Source organism: Euprymna scolopes, chromosome 13 (genome assembly GCF_053919585.1).
Source record: "Euprymna scolopes isolate OS-2025 chromosome 13, ASM5391958v1, whole genome shotgun sequence".
Taxonomy (NCBI): Eukaryota; Metazoa; Mollusca; class Cephalopoda; order Sepiida; family Sepiolidae; genus Euprymna; species Euprymna scolopes.
Window position 1 is genome coordinate 74245777 of NC_136494.1, and position 17721 is coordinate 74263497.

General features: G+C 33.8%; 1 long non-coding RNA gene across 1 annotated transcript in view; it reads left to right on the plus strand.

Annotated features, from left to right (window-relative positions):
- LOC145292359 (uncharacterized) overlaps positions 1-11321 on the plus strand; it is an 11404-nt gene extending 83 nt beyond the window's left edge. Inside the window, exons 1-2 of the long non-coding RNA XR_013869584.1 lie at positions 1-186; positions 10668-11321. The exon at positions 1-186 is cut by the window's left edge and continues 83 nt beyond it. This is a non-coding gene — a long non-coding RNA (uncharacterized LOC145292359). The remainder of the gene's footprint in view (positions 187-10667) is intronic.
- The last annotated feature ends 6400 nt before the right edge of the window (positions 11322-17721 follow it).

Here is a 17721-nt window from a genome sequence, read left to right on the forward strand (position 1 = left end):
TTGCTGAATCAGTGCGCAGTCAGAAGCGCAGAAGGAAACGTGCTTTGCTAAACTGAAGAACAGTCAGCACTTCTACTACGAAATCATCAAACTAGTGCCATAGAGTTGCTATGGAGTTGTCATGTCGAATCATACAGCAATTATATGATTACGATTATCTTCACAGCGGATGAAAACCATCATCAGGTATTTTACAACGCCCCAGTTTATGTAACCATCAACTTTCCTTGGATCTATTTTATTTTTGAATTTACTTTACTATTTTTTTTTCAGCTGAACGCCAGGTATTCCCTTGCTGTCTCAGACATTTTAACTGAAAGAGCGTTTAAAGATTCTAACCCTTTTCAAATGCAATTGTTTATATCTCCCGGGCACTTGATTCCCATGACATAGCTGGCAGGTAGTTTTTTGTTTTAATTATATCGTATTGATCCCGTTTCTATTATAATTACTGGAATAATAGAGACCTTCCCAAGATTCCACTATCTTTTCATATCTAAAGAAGGAACCTATACAAAATTCCTAACTGAACTTTTTAATGTAAACTAAGTATATCCATGTTTTTGTTGTCGGGTTTAATGTAGTATTGTGTTCTTAATTATCATCGTTTGCTTTAAGGATTTAACATAAAACTGTATCAAACTGTCTCTTTAGACTGATCCATAATCAAAGCTTTTATCTGCCCACGCATTGCTGACAGAAAAAAAAAATTATCTACTCAATATAAAACCGTTCTTTCACAAACAAGTCAATATGATTTTATTTTTATAATTACTAACTTAAATGATAGGTATAGCGCATTCACATAGCTAGCTGAACAGGAATTGCTTTTTTTTCTGGAACTGACGCCAAACTCCAAAGTTTCGTTAAATTCTCATATGTGTGTAAGAATATATATCTTTTTCATTACAATTAAACAGCAAGATGTCTGTTTACATTACACTTGAACTTCTGCATGTCAGTACAGTCAGGAAAACAGTAACACGGAAGCGGACTTCCAAAGTCTAACAGTCTTAGGGAAGAAACTATTAGAAACTATTAGGCTTTCTATCATCTGGAGATCTCTACTGTGTGTGGTGGAATTTTGCTGCTTGTCGGGGGAATTTACGTCGAAAGGACACAAACTCTTCTAGTTCGTCGGAGCACCTACTATTAAAATAATTGAAAAACAGACAGAGGGAGGCAACAGTTAGTCGATGGGACAGCGTTTGAAACCCAGCTGAGAGTTCGGGATCTATTAGTTTGGGGACTCTATTTTGAACCCTGTCCACGAGTGAGAGACTAGTAGCAAACACCCCGATCCAAATGTGACAACAATATGCCATACATGGGCGAGTTGTGGCCTTGTAGATGTACAGGATACTTTCAGGCATAATTAAATGCTAACACGGTAGCAATGCCCTCGATGTATCTGTTCCAACTCATCTTCCCTGTGAACGTTGAGCCAAGGAGATTGAACGAAGTACTTTTAGGTAATGTATCACTAACCATAGCTACTGGTAGTTGAGAAGGTTTCTATTTATCTATCCATCTTTTTGTAAGTTTCATATTAAAACGTTTTTAATATTGTTATCATTTTCCCCGGATTTTATTTTATTCAAATACATATCCCGTTGGTTTGTTTTAATTGATGATTTTTTATTGTTAAATTAATACATTTCTTTATTGTAAAATTAACAAGTGATCAGTTTCATAATAATTATTTTGCTGCGAGGTGCTTATTTTCGTTTATCTGCTGGTGGCCTATCCCAAAGCATTTACATACATGCAAAAACATAAGATAAGATTAGCTTATTTAATGGGGAAGTGTCTGTCAATTATCCAGGAAAATAGATTAATACATACTGAGACAAAGATATACAAATGAATACATTTCATTGAAGAAGATCTGAACAAGTTACAGAAATCTGAAAGTTATGTCTAATAAATAAAGTATGTTATTGTTACGATTAAGGTAGCTACAGTGGATTTATCAAGGGCAAAATTAAGTCAATGTCGGGGATAGCTTGAGCTACAGGGTAGAACGATAAAATTGTCGTCCTAAAGAAAACAACTCTGCAGCTTTATTTTAACACTTTTCTTGAAAAAAATCAATTCAGATAAACTTATTATGTAGTACGGCTGACATCTATTCAATGTAACTGCCTTTAGCGGCGATTTCCGCCTTAATAAGGACCCGGAATTGGAAGCACGCCTTTTCCACAAGCGCCGGCAAGAGCTCGGCGAATATTCGGTGGATGGCGGCGATCAGGCTGACGTTGGTGTTGCTGATGTTCTTGACCCACCGAAGTAGTCAACCGGGTTCAGGTCGGGGGAGGAGCAGGGCAGCGAGAGAAAAGTACAAAATCGTAGCACTCCTGAAGCCAAACCTGGGTCTCTTTGGACTTGTGGGCCGGCACCGAGTCCTGATGTCAAACCCAGGGTCTGCTTGCTGACACCTGAATGCCCCAGGGGATCACCACATTTTCAACATATTTTGGTACACTTTGATGTTGACTTTCAAAACGACTTCGAAGATATGAGGTGACGTAATATGGCTCTCACTTGAAACCAGACCACAGACAATAAACATGGCCGGAAACTTTCTTTTTATCACCCTGGGCACGTCGTGATAATCCAACGGTATATTTTAAGGGGGCTGACAATAGTCTTATTGTCATAACTTTCATCAGCAGAGAGCATGAGTTATACAGCGGCGCATCTCCAATCTCGGTCGTAGAACATTGTGTCACTTTTAAACATGATAGAAGGCTCCTATCGCTTTCGCGATTTGTACGCAACTGCCCAACTAGTAGATGGTTTATAACAAAAAAGAAAACCGGTTTTCACCAAACAAAAACGAAAGAATATCTTTTCTTGAGGCGACAATTTTATTGTTCCACCCTGTGCAAATAGAATTGTATCAGAGACGAATGATGTAAAGTATTGGTAGATGATAGAGGTCAGATGCGATTAACAAAACATACTCGAATGATGACTAATGACGTCATATATTCGAGCTGAGAGAAAACATCAGTCTCTCCACGGAAGCGATGCGAAGTAGACACCGTGCATGATGTAGAAACTGATAATCTTTTCGGATGTTATCTCGATCTCTGTCTGTGTGCATAACTCATTTTGTTAAGTAGAATATTTAGTTTAAGAATTAAAAGAATCAAAAAGAGATAAGTAGAATATTAAGTTTAAAAATTAAATAACATTAGTCTCGACATCTTAAGCGCTCCTGCCAAATAAAACCTTGAAGAAAACACAGCAAACGGCGTCTTTCATGCATGAAAATAGTTTATTCGTCTTAGTTAAATAGATGAGACGTTCGATGACCACTTGACGAAAAGGCGACGATGAGAAGCAGACTTTTTAAAAGACTAGCTTGTATAAACAGTATTACATAAAATAAATAATCGACATAGAGTGATATTAATGTCATACCTACATACATAAACAACAACCTTCATTTTTTACCGATTATGATCAATTAACTCCGCCAAAATTATGCTTTCATTAATTAAATCATTCAAACTCCGTACTGTTTGAATACATGGTTAAGTGACAGTTTTAGTAATTTAAAACTGATTTAAAGCTTCACCGCTCACTCATTTGTCGACCAAATTTCAAACAATTATAACAGTTTAGGACTCATCTTCTCAGCTATATTGTAAAAACAAATCAATTTTTGTTCAGTAAAACAAATGTTATGATAAATTTACTGGTGTTCAAAATCGTAAAAAAGCGTAAGGAGGTGAGCGATGTTTTTTATGACTGGTTTCCATAGCAATCACGTCGCTTTAGCGAATACTTTTGTTATCAATTCACCACTCTCGCGAAAAGTAAAGAAACAAGTGAAATAGAGAGAACGAAAGAATGATAGGTAGGTAATTATGGGGATTTTATTGAAAGCAGACGTGTGCCCACATTGTTATTACATATATTTATGGGTGCAAAAAAATAAGACTGCAATTAAATAAAGAACAAGTGAATTTACCAGAAGCCTGGAAAAAATCATGGCTTGCGAGCATGAAAAGTAATATGGTTAAGCTTAAACATGGAAAAGTAAAGGACTAGTTTTAAAACTGGAAAAGAAAAGGACAAGGTATTCAAGTAGAAAATATAATAAATTAATAACATGACATCTCGCACATCTCCTCATGTAATCCCTAATAGATATGATCACAAATAGTAGTCTCTTAAGTCCAAATTTTACTATTGTAAGTACGTCTATTGAAGGTACATCCAAGGATGGAGTACTGTTGCCACATCTGGGCAGGAGCTGCTAGAAAGGACTTGTCCCGCCCTGATAAGGTTCATAATAAACTTCGTGGCCTCGTGGGAGATGTCCTTTTTTCTTTGCTGCAACCTCTATCTCACAGAAGATATGTTGCGGGGTTGTCTCTGCTTTATCGTTATTTTCATGGCAAGTGCTCGACTGAGCTTCAATCTATGGTACCCCCCTCGCCAAACTTTCACAAGAAACACTCGTCTAGCTGAAAAAACTATCAATAATTCCTCCCACTCTTTAGTGTGCCTAAACGTAGATTCCATGATCAAAGTTTATTTCTTAGAACTGCACGCCTGTGGAATTGTCTTCCATTTTCCTGCTTTCCAGCTGTCTATAATATGGTTGTCTTCAAGCCCAACGTGAACAAGTTTCTGATGAGCCGTTACACTTAAGTTAACAAATTTACCGAACTTCCATTACTATCGATTACTATATTGTCCTTTTGACTACTGTACACTCTTTAACCTTTATCCTTGAGTGGCCTCTCGGCCTTGATAAGTGATACCGCCCATGTAAAAAGAAAAATAACAATAAAATACAAGAATGGAATCATTAAAATATTTTGTGCTCCATGATTTATTTTTTTCTAGACATCACCATTCACAATTCACAGGAATTAAATGACGCGTCTCTGTTTCTGATGCATGCCCATAACAGGGGTTGCTTTTTAGAGTCTCACACCGTCAACATCTGCAAAAGAGAGATGAAACTTTCAGGTTGCAAATAAATGAGTCCAGTTATCATAACGCAGCAATTTTAAATCCCGTTTGATACATTCGAGCGAGATAAAAATAGGAGGCATTACTTTTGGAAAACCTCTCGTACTACTACTACTACTACTACTACTACTACTACTACTAATAATAATAATAATAAGCAATTTAAATAGACAATAAATAAATGAATAAAAATACAAAAATAAAGCAAATATATAATCTTAAAAAGGGGACACCAGTCCCAGTTGATATCACGCAAAATATCTTTTAATGGATAAGCATGAAAGAAAAATCGACGGGGCAAAGCACCAATCAGACCTCTAATCAAATAATGCAAGGTGGAATGGGACCTTATAGAGGTAATTGCCACTCAAATCCCTGTGAATACCAATGGTTGCTGCCATCGAAACATCAATGCTAAGCAGCTGTTACGATAACAGAACGCATTTGCAAAGGATACTGAAAGATATTGGCGCACTTAAAATTTGGAGGGGGAACTTGTTGTCACCCAGACTTTAATAAAAACCATTTACTTACTTTATTATAATAGGAAATCTTTGACAATGACCTGCCTGAGCACAACTAATAGTAATATAAATTTGTCAAATATTTTGTTTAAGCATCACAGGATATTGCACGTGAAAAAAAATAATTTAAAAGTGAAATTACTTACTCTGTCAATAAACATAAAATAATATGTTATACATTAATGTAGTCTGCGATGCGCATTATCTTGTCATACATAATATGGCTGGTACCCCACATCGTCATTACTGTTTTGATTAATTCACACCGCTAAATGAGTCTTCATTTCTGTGACAGAATTATTAGTTTTGGAGTTCAAAATATATAATGTTTGTGAAAATAAAATAATAATACAATAAAATAATACAGCTCTACCTAGTCTTGAGCATTATCTTACAAAAATTGAATATTTACAGTTGGTGAAAATCTACGAAACAACATCATTACACGTATTCTATATATATATATATATATATATATATATATATATATATATATATATATATATATATATATATATATATATATATATAATCCATTTTGTGTATGTGTGTTTGAGTTCCTTCCGCATAAGTTCCGAAATGGCTGAGTCTATTTTTTGCAAATTCCACACAAAGGTAATTTATATAGTGCATATTTTGTACAGAAATTCTTCCGATAAGTAACGCAAATCGAACGTATTCGATCTTAAAAGTATATGTTCTCTTATAGATAATTAAGAAGAATTTTTACAGGGAAATATTTTAAGTTGTACCGGCAGGTTTTACGTTTAATATTCCTCTGTAAAAATTCTTCCATTTTATCTATAACAGGAAAAAAGACTATGTTTAAAATCGTACAGCTCAAATATAAGCAGACGTGATATTATAAACAAACACAAACAGTATTAACACTTCTTCTTCTTCTTCTTCTTCTTCTTCTTCGTCTTCTTCTTCTTCTTCTTCTTCTTCTTCTTCTTATTATTATTATTATTATTATTATTATTATTATTATTATTATTATTTCTTTTTGCGAATGAGTCCACCGGACAAAAATATAATATAATATATATATATATATATATATATATATATATATATATATATATATATATATATATATATATATATTGTACTTGTCACTATTAACGTTTATATATTTTCTGTAAGAAATATATATATATATATATATATATATATATATATATATATATATGAGCAAACAGTTAATAAAACATGTTAAAACACTTTGAAATGAGTTAAAAAGCATATTCAATCTGAAAAGGAAACACTAGATAAGTGGATAGTCCTTAATCCGCGGAGTTTCGAAGAAATACTTTCCTTCTCATCAGAGCGTAGGAATTAGCAAAATGTGGGATCGGATTTTGCATGCAAAAGTATTTGATGAGACAACAATTAAGTCAAAGATCTTAGTTGATAAAAAAAAGTGAAGCATAGGGAATATGGTGAAGAAAAAGGTGATTACACGTGAATGTATAGTCTGGTGGAAGATAAATAATCCAGTGACGGTAAAATCTAAATATATAACTTCAAGAAAGTTAATTGAATTTATTTTATTATATATATATATATATATATATATATATATATATATATATATATATATATATATATATATATATATATATATATATATAGACCGTCTGAAACGCGCGCAAACGATTTCAATGACTTAAAAACATTATTACAATGATCCAAACATAATTCTCAATGAAAAACCAAGACACGGAATAATAAAATAATGTTAAGAAATACACATTGTTGGTGACTACTCCCTTATATATATATATATATATATATATATATATATATATATATATATATATATATATATATATATATATATATATATATATAAACTAGCTTCGGTGCTCGGCGTTGCCTGAGTGTTTGGAGATGTATGTTGAGCAAAAAAAAAAAAAAAAAAGAAGTGGTAATAGGAAGGCAGGCTCGAACCTGTACCGCAAAGGAGGAAAAAACATACATCTTTGCTGTTACGACTACCGCCAAACAGGAATTGACGTAGGTTTTAATTAAGGCTAGACAATGGAAAAGAGGGGGTGACTTTCGAAAATATCGGAGAAAAAAGCGCCCCTCCCACTGTAAAAAAATACCCAATTGTAGGTGAAGATATTAATGTTTTAGCCAAGTTTTCTGTATTTTTCGTCTGAAACGGTGAACTTCAACACGATACTAATCTTATAAAAATCCGTCGCCTCTATCAAAAGTTTTAGGCAGACATGCAAACATACATACATACATTTATATATTGGTAGCTCAAATTTTCGATCCAAACCGATTAAAAGATTACCTTATCTCTAAATACCCTTTATGTAAAATTTCAAATGTTTAGACCAGAAATTGTCTGAATAATTTAGTAGAGATCGCAGACGCCATTTTTTTTATAAACTTGACTCCTATTATGATCCCTTAACATTTATTGTTTTGGGCTCAAATCAAGTTATTAAGTTAGATCCATGTCACAGGGACCTATATCTAAAACTTCAAGTGTTTAGACCCCAAATTGTCGAAGGAGTTTGGTAGAGTTCTCAAAGGTCAAAAACTTTGACCCCTTAACAGCCAAATTTCTGGCCGAAACCCGATCACATAGATTTTCCCAAATCTCAGTACCCTGTATATCAAATTTCGAGTCTGTAGAAAAAATTGACAAAGTTATTGCGTAGGAAAATGTACACAGACAGGCAGACAGACAGACAGACAGACAGATACAGAGACACTCAGGCACGTTCACTTATTATATATATATATATATATATATATATATATATATTGGGAAAATATATTACCGTTAATAATTTCTTTTGTTGACTTCTTATTTGTTGTTTCATTTTACTTCAAAGTGAGGGAAAAAAGGAGCAATAGAGATGGTTTTGAGCCGCTATTTAATATTTGTTAACTCTCTCCATCTTCATTGGGTTTCTGATAAAAGTAATTTGTCCTGATTGCTCACTCATACAGTCGGCTGAAACAGGATGATAATTTTCCTTTACCAGAACTGACGCAAAACACACATTGCTTTTACAGATTGGGTCACTTTTCCTAACTCCTATCGGTCAATCACTTATCCACTTTGTCTTATTTACTCTACAATACTGAAGGTATTCACAATGTAATACATATTAAAAAGGCGCTGCTTTATTTTTATTTAACATACGTATACAGGTATGGCACAAGCTTCCTCTTGAATCAATTTGATTATAGCTGTACTCCAGTTCTGCAACTCGTTAATTTTATTCCGTAATGCAACCTGTGTAAATGCTCGGACGGTTCAAATTTCCAATACCCAACTTCCTGAATAACGCCAATATGCATATACCTACGTAATTCAATCAATAAAGTTTCATGCATAACATCAAGCCGAATAACATCGAGTCTCTGATCAATCAAGAACTAACGCCCCGTAGTTTATGAATTTAGCTATAGAAAATTCGAGGCCTATCCAATGTACAATAGTTATTTACTCAATCGGACAGGTATAAACAATTAATTTTGAACGACGTAAGGGACAAAACGAGTTGCGCGAAGATGTGTACAGACTAAGATGACTGAAAGCAGTTTACATTAAGAATGTTTATATATAGGAGGGAGATTATTAATACATAAAAACATTAACACGGTTAAGGATTAGGCAACCATTACTTCAACATTAATTTCTGAGTGTAGTATGAGTCTCGGCATTCCAGTGACTTTACCTCCCCCGCCTCCTTCAGAGGAGTTTAGGACGAAAATAAGGATTACTTGATATATTTACGTAATTTTTGAAATGTTACAAATAACTCCCTAGCGTGCACTGATCCATTTATCTCAGTTTTGGAATCATTAGTACATCCATGTGATGTGACATCTTATGTAATTGTACCTATTTACAATGCCTCCCCACGGGACAGAGTTAGACACCAGGGTCGTTTTTTAACGTGTAGAAAAGGTACAAAAATAAAAATTGTCTCAGTCGTGAAGGATTTCTCCTCCACTGAAAGAGAACGAGAAATGGAAGTGCCGTAGCTGAAGAACAGATACTACACTTTGATCTTGGCCTTTCGGCCAAGATGTGTGTAATTGTAGTACATCATAAATAAATTATATGCATCTTTTTTAACAGAATATAATGACGTCATCACCGAAAGTAAACACGTCAGACTATCACTTCCCCCAACTCGAAAAAACGGAGGAGATTATACCTGGGATCTCATTAAACACTTACCAAGTCCGTTAACTCACATTTAGTATAATCTATATATTATTACGATAGCGTGTGTGTTCTTAAATCTAAACCAATGAAATTTACGGAAAGCGTGACACACAAAAGAACACACACGCTATCGTATTAATATATAGATAATCATGGTACACTGTAATAGAAAATGGTCGTGCGTTCCATTACTGTACAATCAAATCATGTTGTCAGCTGGACACAAGAGGCGACTTATTGTAATCATGTCCAACAAGGGAAAGTGGGGAGCTGAGCAGCTTAATGTTTGTTCACTTTACATTTACATGTCCGTGTATTGATACAGTCAGAGCAGAAAAGAGAAAAGAGGAAATTCAAAAGTCGGCGGGGAGAAATTATTACTGTAGAAGGTTTTAAACATTTAGGGACCTCGACAGTGAAGAAGGGAGCTTATCATACTTGTCGGGTTAGTTGGTAGGTTATATGATATTGAAGCAGAGATGCTATGAGTTTATCAAGGAACATTCGATTAAAATATTTGTAAAACACGATGCAACATTGCGGCAATAGTACGGTGGTTGTAGCTTGACTGATAGTGGGGACTAATATATTACATCATTTTTATTTTGGAAAATGTTTAAACTATAAAGCGTAAAGTTTAAATGATTTGAAGAAAAATTGAAATTCAATTAATTTTGCTTCATTGCAGTCTAAATTACAATGTATTGAATTTAACGCAAACTCGAAATATTTGAATTTTTGAATTGGGCGGGTCTGCCTAAATTATCCCTCTAAAACTATTTAAAACACTACAAAAATACTTACATTCAAACTTATATATATATATATATATATATATATATATATATATATATGTTGAGACGATAAAATTATCTCCCTGGAAAAAGACATCATGATTCCATTTCCGTTTGATGAAAACCGGTTTTCTTTTTTTGTTGCAGATCATCTACTGCTTAGCCAGTTGTGTAAAAATCCCAAGAGGGATAGGAGCCTTCTATCATATCTGAAAGTGACACAATGCTAAACGAGCGGGATCGGAGATGTGCCGCTGTACAACTGATACTCTCTACCGATCTACGTATGGCAATAGGACCATTGACAGCACCCTCAAAATGTAAAATCCGGGCGATTCAACGCTTCGGAGCACATCTCAAACACCGGACGACTCACGATTATGGTATTTCGTATGGTTTCACGTGAGGGACATATATCACTTCACATTTTCGAAGTCGACTTGAAAGTCCAAAAAGACCCAGGCTTGACTTCAGAATGAGTGCCATGACCTTATACCCTTCTCTAACTGTCCCCCCCCGCTTCTCCGGTCCGTAACCCGCTGGACTACTTCGTTTGTTAATACGTCGAGAACATCACCAATATGAACTTACACAACACCAAAGCCAACCTGATCGCCGTCGTTAGCCTGGTACTCGCCTGGCTCCTGCCGGGCTCCAACCGGCGTTTTTGGAAAAGGAATGCTATTAGTTCCAAACCCGTGTCGAGGTGATGAATGAGGCTGAAGGCATTGAATAGATGCCAGATCTGTAACATAATCAATTTATCTGAATTGATTGTTTTCAATAAAACTTTAAAATAAAGCTGTAGTGTTGTTTTCTTAGGGCAACAATTTTATTGTTCTACCCTGTATATATGAACACAATAAAACGTGCTTGAACAATTTTGTATAAAAAACATTTCAGCAATATAAAATTACAATGACATTTCGTAAAATTTCCACTTCCTTAATGCAAATGGGCAAATGTATAAATTTTATAAATGAAATATTTATATATGTGTAGGAATATCTATGTATTTATCGATCTACTAGTATGGGTACTCGGCGTTGCCCGGGTGTTTGGAGGTATATGCTGAGCAAAAAAAAAAAAAAAAGGTCAACTTTTTAAAATTTGACCCCTATTATGACCCCTTAACATTTATTGTTTTGGGCTCAAATCAAGTTATTAAGCTAGATCCATGTCCAAGGAACCTATATCTAAAACTTCAAGTGTTTAGACCCCAAATTGTCGAAGGAGTTTGGTAGAGTTCTCAAAGGTCAAATCGTTTAACTTTGACCCCTTAACAGCCAAATTTCTGCCGGAAAACCCTATCACGTAAATTTTCCCAAATCTCAGTACCCTGTATATCAAATTTCCAGTCTGTAGACAAAACATTAACGGAGTTATTGCGTAGGGAAAGGTACACAGACAGACAGACATACACACAGACACGCATACATACAGGCACGTTCACTTTTATAGATATACTAATATGGGTACCCAGCGTTGCCCGGGTGTTTGGAGGTGTATGCTGAGCAAAAAAAAAAAGGTAATTTTTTTTAACTTTGATCCCTATTATGTCCCCCTAAATATTTATTGTTTTGCGACTAAATCAAGTTATTAAGTTAGATCCATGTTCAAGGAACCTATATCTAAAATTTAAGTGCGTAGACCCAAAATTGGTAGACGAGTTTGGTAGAGTTCTTAAAGGTCAAATCGTTTAACTTTGACCCCTTAACAGGCAAATTTCTAACCAAAAACCGATTTCATCGATTTTCCCAAATCTCAGTACCTTGTATATCAAATTTCGAGTCTGTAGACTAAAAATTGACAGAGTTATTGCGTAGGGAAATGTACACAGACGCACACACAGACACACACAGACACGTTCACTTATATATATATATATATATATATATATATATAGATTTACTTATTTTCTTGTTAGCGTCATATTAAAATATTTTTAAATATTAGTATCTTTATCTAGTTTTTACTTTAATGAAATACATATTTAGTTGTTTCTCTTTCTTGGCTGCATATTCATATTTTACCGTATTACGAAAAGACCACATTCTATGTTAACATGCTAGAAAAATGCAGGGAAATCGCAGTGAACCGTTGTTGCTTATTTATCTTATTACTGAATCACCATTTGTGACCTGACGTTAACCTTGAAAGTAGATTAACTCACAAAAGTTCATGCCATACTGAACAATTTATCGTGAACACAGACCCTACAATTTTAAAGGTCGATCCTCAGATGTTCATATAGATTTTTGTAATGTTACGTTTTATTCGTAGTAGACGCTTCAACATTACTTAATAATTATATGTATCTGTGCAGAAACCTAGTATCATAAGAGGAGGGGCTTAGTGAACTATTATATATATATATATATATATGTATATATACTCGTTTTTTTTATTCAAAAGTAATGAACTAATGAATTCAACGAGGTTGTTAGATAGTGCTCAATAAAAAGAGCTGATAATACTTGTTTATTGTTATATAAACATGGTCACATCCTGCTGCTACAAATAGCCACTTGTTTCAATCAAACAACATATATCATCAGGCAGCGACTTGACTATTCAAAGTCGCTGCCTGATGAAATCTGTTGTTTGATTGAAACAAGTGGCTCTTTGTAGCAGCAGGATGTGACCATGTTTATATAACAATAAACAAGTATATATATATATATTTAGGCAGCATTTTCTCTATGACATATTTCATTAAATAAAATTAAAATAGACGTTTTTTAGTCTATTAATTCTTTTTTCGATCCTTTCCAACTTTCAAATAACAGTCTTCACTTCTGGTGTAATCATAAGTCCGAGTACTTTTCCATTCTTCAGGATTCATCGTCAGGGATAAATTAAGCTAACTCAGATTAATCTAAATATTTCAGGATGCCATTAATTTTAATCAATGGAAAATAGGATAAATAAAATAACCAATGAAGAAGAAAAAGTTTATAAATTGTTTAAAACCAGTTATATTGGAAGTTGGAAATGATCGAAAATAGAATTAATAGACAAAAAAGCCTCTATTTTCTTTAATGAAATATGCCATATATATATATATATATATGTGTGTGTGTGTGTGCGTGTGTGTGTATGTGTGTGTGTGTGCGTGTGTTTTTATTAACACAAGCTTCACCAAAATCTGTCATCGATGGTCGTAAAACAACACTTTATAATGTAATTTGCCAATAAAAAAAATTCTTATATTTTTATGAATTGAAATACGTTATGTATGTAGGTAAAATTTAAGGAGTTATTTAACATCCCCGAAAAGTAAATGAACAAAAATCCGTCATAATATAAGATAAAAACATAGTAAAAATATAAGATACAAAAATAAGATATAAGTAAATGTACCGATTAGCACACTTCGCTCCCCACGGAAAAAAAACTGATGTTCTGTTTGTGTAGGTATTAAAACTGTTGGAAACGAAAAAAGGAGAAAATGTAGACTGGTGAATCAGCTTCATATATAAATGTTTATGCATGACAAGCAACTTTCTAATATAAAAGAAAAGAAATGATTTCTTTCACTTTTAATAAACACCAAAACGTATTTAGTTTATCTAAATATTTTTGTAATATAAATAGGAATTAATCAGGTATCTTTCTTTTTTACTGATTTAAGAAAGAGAGAGGGTTAGGTATGTTTATTTGTTTTACACAATTTATCATTACCCGAGGAACACTCTAGAATGAGTGTTCATGAGTGTTAGGTAGCCAACACTGCGATGATCAGTAATGGTTGAACATCGATAGAGTTTAATTATAGAGAAATAAAAAGGAACAAACCGAGTTATGTGTTCATCAACGTTTCGTCTTTATTTCAGACTTCCCCTGGATGAATGAAATTCAGAAAATAAAAACACCAGTAAAAATATTAGAAAGTTTTTCCATGTGCAAAGTGTAATGCTGTTCTATTTCAGCGGAAAAAGACGTGGACAATTAAAAAAAAAAGGCGGGGAGCTTACGTTCTTAAAGAGAGGAAGATTTTGTAATAACGTCATTATGAACCCAGTTAATATTCTTTCTGGAAAAATATATCTGTTAAAATTCAAATATAGGTGTGTAACAGAAATGAAATGACTGTGTTTTTGTTATGTAATGTATTGTTTGGGATTATGTGGATGAATTATTACAGGGGATTTTATCTATGGTGTTTCTTTTATTATATAACAGGATAGTTCAACAAGAACTTATTTAAATTAGACTTGAAAATGACCATGTTAAGTGATTTTTGTTTCTATAAACCTCCCTCTTCTCTCTTCGTGAGCCGCTTACTCTATTCACATTTCCATTGCTTTGTCTTATAATTTCATAGTACCAAACCCCCCACTGATAATCGTCAGTACGCCTGGCAGTCTCCACTTTTACTTTTCTTTTTCTTCTTTTCTTTTTCTTCTTTCTTTTGTAATTTTTCTTCTCTCTTATTTTTAATGTCTGGAGCCATCTCCCCGTCCTTTAAATATTATAATATCATATTTTAAGTGAGAAGAACTTTTACTTTTTTTTATTTCTCATTTGACGACTGGTTTCTTCTGTGGAAAACAACCGTTTATTAAATCATATCAGGAGGACTCGTGATTTTAACCGACTATTGTCCCAAATATTAGCATGTCGAGTGTTTTCACCATGTAAATTTGTTTATATCAATGAAAATATGCATTGCTCTTCTTTTATTGAACAATCTTAACCTCTTTAAATTTATTAGTTATCACTAGAGTATGACAACAGCATATTCTTATCATTGTTTTAGCTCCCGAGTATATATCCCACACAGTTAGACACAGTTAATCAACCGAGAACCACATCACTCTATATAAAAGCATATAAGATCAACGGAACAATGAAAAGAATGTGTTGTTGTCCTAGCCCTGGTTATCACTCTTGAATAATTACAACTTGATATCGACATCGACATTCTGTTTTGTTAAGAATTACATTCCTTCTTTCATTGAACAATTTATATTATTAAAATATATATGGGATGTGTACTCATAATATAATTTGGGCAGAAATAATTAATAACAATATACGTTATTTTATAAACAAAGACGTTTATGCTATCATAATTCGGTCGTTTGTGGACAGAGAAGAGAAAACTAGGGATTTTACTATGATAATAAACTTTTTTTTTAGTTACGAACAGCATTTCAAAGTAGGAAGATATATTTCATCGTTTGGCAAAATATGATTTTAACATCAACATTTCGCTCAACTTAAATGTTATTGATTTACTGGATGTCACTTTCACCTTAAAGTATATTACAGTGGTTTCTTTTACTATTTGAATGATGATGTAACACACGTCATTAGATTTGTACATTTGAAGGGGTGGATGGGATCTCATGAGTTACAGGATAGAAAGAGATATAATTATAGATGCTTTTTTTCTTTCAGCAGTGCTTCACATGACGAGAAACATTTTAGACCATCTAACTCAACGATGCTCTATCAAATCAAACATGTGACATGTGGCACGTCAACTTCCCTTTCGGATATTTTCCGGTGCAAACTTGATCAGATCACAGTTTGACATGTTTTGATAACCTGTCAAAGCATAACTTCACATCGCTTGTCCACAAAACTCTAGCTAAATAAATAATTATATAGACAGATAGATAAATAGATAGGTAGATAAATATATAGATAGATACATAAATATATAAACAGGTACATAGATAGATACACAGATAATTTGAAAAACAAATAGATAGACAGATAACATATATTTTACTGCTCCTACTCGGCCATTCTATAACAGTATATTGTGTTTCCCTCATTATATTGTGTGCGAATTAAGGACGGTGCATTTTAATAAGTAGGATTAGTTATGGAATATCCCTTTTATTTTGTGTAGCAAATGTATAAGACAAGAACACAATATAACATCAGACGAATGCAAATCATTATCCATGCTATGTTTTTACAATATCTAACGACTGAAATAATATTTAAGAAAAATCTAAACTCTGATCAAACTCAACATCATCAGGTCAGAAGATTTACTGTCAGTCAATACACTTACCCAGAATGGAGGTTGTACTTTGTCGAAATCAATTATGCTGGTATTGTCATATGTGGCGGGCACCATCTTGGATAAATGGTTGACAAAAAACATGGACGCCCTAAATCCCAGGAAGGTTGGCCAACAAATTAAACTATGGAAGCAAGAGATTAGATTAGATCGCGCAAAGTGAATTTGGAGACTGCTGACTTGCTAAACTGTAAGGACTGAAACGCTGGCTGGGATAATATTAGTAAATGTCAGACACTTGAAGATTGCAAGCGTGATAAGAAAAAGAATAAAAAAAGAAGAACAATAAAGAAGAGTACAGATAGGTTCGTTAAAGAGTGGATACAATGTAAGTATTATCCACGAAAGACAGCAAAAGTCAACTATAACACAAAACACAAATAACAGAAATAGAAAATTGTTTATAATTCTCGTCTCTTTACAATTTGTTTTCTCTGTATCGTGCAAAAGGCATTTCCCCATCCACAGTATTTTACATAAAATATGTAATAAAAACAATATTATGTTCAGCTACAACTGCAAGCGCGTTTTCGCTAATTAAATAAAAATGAATGAAAACAGCTTGCAAATTCTAGAATAAAACATTGTACACCAGGGAATGACTATGCGAAACCGAAAGTGCAAAGCTACCGAGATAATTGAACGCCATTCAGAAATATTAGATGTGTGCTCCACAGAGGGAACGTTCAAAAATGTTTTAACAATCTGAAAATAAATACATTTTCAAAGTGCATTTGGGAGACTAAGGAAGTATAGTATTCACACACGACCATCTATTGAGAACATTAAAATAAAGCACTAATGTGAGAATTTTGAATTGGTTAACTTGCCGGGGGTAGGTCGATGGAGAAGAAAGGGGTGCTGGTAGCTGTGACCAACACGGCCGGTGGTCCGTTAATCAAAGAACCTGAGTGCCTATTCCTTACAAGGTAAATAGACATTTCAGTCACGCGTGAATCTCGTTAACTGAGAGCTGGAGTAGATAAAAAGGGGTGCCGCTTTACTGTTGTTGTAGTAGTTGTTTAGACAAATTACACTTCGACCACGTTACCCATTTGTTACTTTTACAAGGAAAGACTGCTTGTAAGCAACGTCGACATTTCGTTGCAAGACTTAAACCGTCTTTTCTTCCCACCCTACTTGCCGGTATGCTAATTC